Source organism: Delphinapterus leucas, chromosome 1 (genome assembly GCF_059928025.1).
Source record: "Delphinapterus leucas isolate spDelLeu-1000000601 "Yukka" chromosome 1, BTC_Dleu_Yukka2, whole genome shotgun sequence".
NCBI classification, from domain to species: domain Eukaryota; kingdom Metazoa; phylum Chordata; class Mammalia; order Artiodactyla; family Monodontidae; genus Delphinapterus; species Delphinapterus leucas.
The window spans coordinates 122370954-122377302 of record NC_143129.1 but is presented as its reverse complement, the minus strand read 5'-3'; the positions used below and the strand labels follow the sequence as shown (position 1 = coordinate 122377302).

The 6349-nt window shown below is 41.6% G+C and overlaps 1 pseudogene; it reads right to left on the bottom strand.

Annotated features, from left to right (window-relative positions):
• Positions 1-428: 428 nt before the first annotated feature.
• LOC111178336 (E3 ubiquitin-protein ligase RNFT1 pseudogene) lies at positions 429-955 on the bottom strand (annotated as a pseudogene).
• Between the last annotated feature and the right edge of the window lie 5394 nt (positions 956-6349).

Below are 6349 nucleotides of genomic sequence, written 5' to 3'. Positions count from 1 at the left end.
TCCATCTGTTTCTAAGGTCTGAAATCACAGTTCTGCACAGTGGACATATATTCCCTCTGTAAAACCATAAGGCAATGAGTGCATTCTTCAGAAAAACATGCTGACTGATGGGAAGAATAATTTTCTGAAATTCACCTTGACATACTGAACAAATATCATCCACATCTAAATAAGTCACTCTGTAACTTGGCTGTGTAAAAAATATTCACAGGGGCTTCCCTGGTGGCGCAGTGGTTGAGAGCCCGCCTGCCGATGCAGGGGACACGGGTTCGTGCCCCGGTCTGGGAAGATCCCACATGCCACGGAGCAGCTGGGCCCGTGAGCCATGGCCGCTGAGCCTGCGCGTCCGGAGCCTGTGCTCCGCAACGGGAGAGGCCACAACAGTGAGAGGCCCGCGTACCGCAAAAAAAAAAAAAAATTCACGAAACCTATCTGAAAGTTCTCAGATTTCCAAAAAATCCCAAAAGCTATAAAATGAGGTAGAATAAAGACAGTAATATCCCAAGAATCTAGCTAATTGTATTATTAAACTCCCTGAAGCAAATAAGGTAATGAAACCAAAACTGATATGGGAACAAAGTTCAGTAAAACTGACATAATTCTTCTAAGAGCATACACCAGTAAGCCCTGGATTTAAAAAGCAGGATGAAAGAAGGCACTACTATAAGATTTTTTGAGCCTATGAAAAGCAATTTCAAAACGAAGTCTGTAATTCTAATAATCCAAAGTACTTCTGAGAAGCTTGAATGATCCAAAGTAGGATTTAAAAAGATTAACTTGTAATAAAGTGACTGAGAATGAAAGAACAGAAATTCCTGTTAAGAATACTAGTAACCAAGCTTACTGAATGTTTGAGCACCTTTTTCTTAGAAAAGCCTGATTTACAATGCTTTTGTTTGCACAGTTGAAAGTTGTTAGCGGCCCAGTTCCAAGAAACATTCCACATATTTCTGGAGCTTGGATTTTCAGCACATCTTTTAGGCATGGAGTTTATCCGGATACGAACATATCCAGAATGAAGGCAAGGCCCTTCTCCCATCCATCTTGTTGCTTGGGCATTTTGGGAGGCTGAGGCAGCCTCACTGCCTGCAGTTCCTGGAGGACTGGTGTGGCCCTGGAATATGTTTTCTCTGATCCAAATTTCTTTGCTTCAGGTCTGTGTTTCCTCTCATGATGTTGAGTGAACAGAGGCCTCACAATTGTGTCAGGGACAGTGGGAGATGCTGTCATACCCCTTCAGTCAGGACCATCACCCTCAAACCTCACCACAAGTAACTTTGGTTAGCCCAATGGCAGCAGGAAAGCTGGATTTTAATAGGCTTTTGTGTTCGGGGTCTAACAGCTATCATACAGCTTTTCTAGTCAGGCGTCCAATTTCTGGACTCTCAATTTCTGCTTGCAAACCGGCCACTTATTTCCTGAGCTCATTTCTTATAATGCTTTGATGCAGTACAAAGAAAGTGAGCCCAGTTATTCTCTTGCCAATCACTTTGCCCAGAGCTACGGCCTCACTAGCCATGTGGCCTGCTTTCCAAGTCATCTCAGACAACAATTTTACCAAATGTTTTGCCCCTGTAAAATTTGGGTGTCCATCTTTACAGCTCTGTATATAGATTCCTTTATAATAAGTGTTGAAATCAGCTGGTGTAAGTCCTCCAATTTTGTTCTTTTTTAAAGCTGTTTTGACTATTACACATCTTTTGCAGATCTATATGAATTTTAGATTCATTTTTTCAAATGGCTGCAACAGAACCTGCTGGGATCAGGAACTGAACCTGGAGAAGGAGGGGTCCAGAAAGGAGAGTTGGTGAATCAGGGAAGTCACTAAGTAGTCCTCCTGAAGCACTGGCACAGTGGGCAAGTCAGAGCTTGAGGGGAGTCTGCTGAGAGGGACCCCTAAGGGGGCAGGTGTAGAGGTCTGTGCAAGGCTGTGACCTGGTCCTAGCAACTGCCTCTGTGAATTTGCATTCCAGCCTCTGGTCACTGGTTGCTGTCGGTCAGCGGGTCAGGCAGACGGGTAAAGCTGCTGGCCCTGGAAGTGGAAGAGGCTGCAGAGTGGAGAAGGAGGGTGAGGACAGTCTGGCATCTGCCATTTCTCTGTGTCTGACTCATCTTACCTCTAACCGTGACTATCTTCAGGGCATAATAGCTGTTGCTTCCTTTCACTTCCCAAATCTTGTGCACGTTTCTAACCTAGAACCAAATCTAACCCCAAACCAAATAGGGAAGGCAATTCTAAAATGTGGTTCCGACTTAGCCAGACCTACACAAACTAAAATCATTTTCTCTTTGACTTCTCTCTCTGTATCACCATTTTCATCCAACCAGCCACCAGCTCCTGTTGATTTTAGATCATTATTTCTGCATTATGACCCCTTCCTTTCTCTGCTATTGCCCTTCTTTAGCGCAACCCTTCCTACGTTTCATGTCTGAAGTACTTCTTTATTAGCCTCCTTACTTGCAATTACACTAAATCTGGCCATGTAGGTCGAGCACTACACACTCCGGGGTGCCATTCACAGACCACATTTCATTGCCCTCCCTAGGTTGTAGAGGATACAACATGCAGAACTGTAGGTAGTAGTTCCATATCACATGTAGCCCCGTTTATTCCCCTCAGTAACCTGGGCCTTCCTTTTAAAAGGTACAACTGACCATGTCATTCTCCTGCCTAAAATCCTTGGCCTCCCATGACCTTCTCAAGGTAAAATTTTAATTACTTAGCATAGCATAAAATCCATTCATGACTAGCAGATGAGTCTGAGCTCTGGAATCAGAATTTCTAAATTGGAATTTTATCTTAGTAATTTGAGAAATGTATGACCTTGGGCAAGTCACTTAATCACACTGGGTTTGTTTCTTTAACTGTGAAATGGAGGAGGAGGGTATGAATACTCTTTTCGTCATCAATTTTTGTCAGCATCCATTGAGAGGTAAAGATGGAATATTCCTTCTGTAGTGCAGTCTCTCACCATCATCTGTCCCTACCCCAACTCTATGCTTCAGCTAAACCGAACTCCTTATAGTAATTCTCCACGTTGTGACCCATCCTGCCTCTGTGCCTTTATACCAGCCCCCTGTATTACCCTCGGTTTCTTCCCCTGCATAGAATGTGCTCATTCTGCAGGACTCAGTGACTCATCACTTCCTCCTGGAAGCCTCCTCTGATTCCCTCAGACGTGATTAGTAGCTGCTCCATTGGGCTGTCTCAGCAGTCAGTGCTTGATTATATCACAGTGAATTCTCTTTTTCTGTCACTTGCCTATCTCCCCCATTATGTAAGCTATAGATCATGTTTTCCTTGAGGGGTAGAAACTGTTTCACTTGTCTTTATCCTTAGCTCCAAATATAGCTAAGTTCTTAAGAATGTTTGTTAGCAGGTTCTTAAAAATGTCTGTTGAATTAATGAATGGTGATGAATGATAAAGTCTCTAACAGGCATTTTTATACTTTATGGAGAAATATAAGGATGATGGAGGGAAGATTTTGGGACAAAGCGTAATAGCAGGGATTCTAGAATTCCAAAATTTAGTGATTTGGTTATTCTCTTAATAGAAAGAATAGCTAAAGACATTTTTGTGAAAGCATTGTTTACTAGCAGTTGTCCAATATCCATTGCTTTAAGACCTTTTATAAAAATATTATTGAATAATCCATAAAAGTTCTTTGAAGAGTATTCTGTTTGTCAGTGGTCAATGGTAATACCTAAAAATATAAAGTAGCTATTCTTGGCAAGTTATGGATCAACATCCTGGAACTATCAGTTTGTTCTATAACGTCTGTATGAGTTCAATCATTTTGACGGCGCGCCTTGCCTCAGTCTGTAGTTTACACCTGGAGTTTCTAATGGCACTTTTAATAAAGAGAACAAGTAGTTACACTTTTCTCCAGAATTTCAAATTTCCATGTATTGAATATGCAATGAAATAAGGTACATCCATAAGGATTTTTTCATATTAGAAATTTCTGGATCAATAATCAAGTATCTTAAAATTTGGAATAAAAATGTCAGCGCATGGACTTAATATCAGAAGATATTAAATCTAAGCACTTCTGTGGGCAATAGACCTTGACCTTTTCCAAAAACCCACCTCTTCTTCAAATAGGTTCTTGTTTTGGCATAAGTAAAACTTTTAATAAATATGGAAACGATCACTCTCAACATCAGTGTCATGCTTTGTCAGGCTTATGATTCTAACTGCTACCCCGTGCATCACAATTCTAAGATTAAGAAGAGTGACTTGCTTAAATACTTTTGCATCTTACAAATGAATAAGGATACGAAGATCTCACTAGAGAAATGGGCAAAGGGCATATCAAAGCAGTCAGTAAAGAAGAAATAAAAATGGCCAATATATATATAGAAAAATTTGCATATGGAGAAATGCAAACCGAACAACAGTGAGATACCATTTGAACCTGTCACAGTAGAAAAGGATGTGAAGAAAGAGCACTTTGATCCATCGCTGTTGTGGGTGTATATCGTCTTTCTCTGCAATTGGACAGTAGCATGTAAATCTATATCGTCTTTTTCTGCAATTGGATAGTAGCGTTGACTACTTTTAGGCGATTTGGGATGGCTGCCTGTGGAGAGCATGCGCTCTCATCAGCTTCCTGCAGGTGGAGCTTTCATGGGAAAGGCCTCCCTCCACTGGGGAGCCCTGTGGTTTCCCAGCTATGTCTGTGCATGTTTGGGAAATTCTGTTTAATTCCAGCTACCGCGTTAGGAATCTCAGTGGGCTGCATACCTGATCCATGTCCTCTATCCAGCTTTTATCAAAAATAAGGCTGATGTTTTGATTTCCACTTGTCAGTCTCCTCTCTATTGCTCAGTTAGCCTTGAACTGGGGCTTCCTGACACCCCCCAAAAATAACAACAACGGCAAAATAGAATTTGGATATTCAAAAACATGGGATTGCTTAAAAAGATGTGTCAACAAAATTGGATATGATGCAGCAATTCAAAACAATTCATTGAAGCACATATTGATACATGAAGAAAAGATTCTAATATAGCATTCTGCATACAAACACACTTATTATGTATGTACGTGGTCTGTTCTTTTCCTCTTTCTTTCCTCATCCATATTTTCTAAAGCTTCTGTAACTACACAAAATGGGTTAAATACATGTTTGCTTCTGTATAGGCTGTTTTCACTGCTGTGTTTCCTGTGCTCATGGTGGCTGGTGTGTGCTTTCCCTTCTTTTGTCTGTTTCCTTGGTGGGGAGAGCAGGGTCTTGGCCACAGGCAGTACACCTGGAATTGGGTCAGCTTTTCTCTGCTGGACACCTCTTTACATGGATTCTTGCACAGGACCCGGCCCCCTTGTGATCTGTGGCTACTGACTCCATCCCTCTCTCTTTTCTGCAGAGCCTCACCTGGTCAGAAAGGAGCTCACCTGTGGGCCCAAATGAGGCGATGGTCATCCTCTTCCTCCAGTGCCCCATGTGGTCTTCTTCCCAGGAAGCAGTGTTGATGTCTGAGGAGAGCCAGTGCCTCAGCCATCCTGGGGCCGTTGAGGGTTGGGAGAATTCTCCCACTCAAGCGAATAAAACCGTAGATACTAACAAGCTCGGGGTGAGCTGGTACACAGAGTTACCTCTAATTCATGGAGATGCCAAAAGCATCACCATTCGCAATGGCTCCTGGGGAATGGAATTATCCACACAAGTGAAGTTTCTAGATAACTAGCATTTACTACCTTAAGAATTTATACTATTTTTCTTCATCATTTTTAATGGAAATCTTACTGAAGGGCTTTCAATTTATTTCCACAAGCATTCAATATTTTCTTGATGATGCAGTCTCATTCTTATAAAGAACATGTTTTATTGTGCTGTTGAATGGTGATGTTCTCTGAGCACATTGAAACATGTAGTCCCAAAGAGCAGCTACTGGTTGTACTTTCAAGGCCATGCCTGTGTTTTTTAGATGGTTGGCTTACTTTCCCTGCTGACAGCTGTTCCATCTGAGAATCTGTGTGTTCTGGTTGAGACCCTGCTATATTGAAATAGCATTTGGTTGGGAATGGCTCTGATTAGAAGCAAGACTCAGTATCTTGTGGCAGACATTTCTGCCACTGTGAGGCCATTTCCATTGGTTCTGAGTTTACAGCTGGGTTTTGGCCAGTTAGTTATAGTAGTCAGTGGTCTGACGTCTGGTTGAAGGGGCTATTCTTATACTTTGCATCAAGGTTTCTAGTCACCTTTTTGACAAGCGAGTTAAAATTCACATTTTGCTTTACAATCAGGCTTCCTTATAGAGTAATGATCACTTATAATTTTAGGAACTGTGATTCAAAGAAATGAAGTCAATTTTCTAATCTCATTGGCAATGAAATGTTTATGA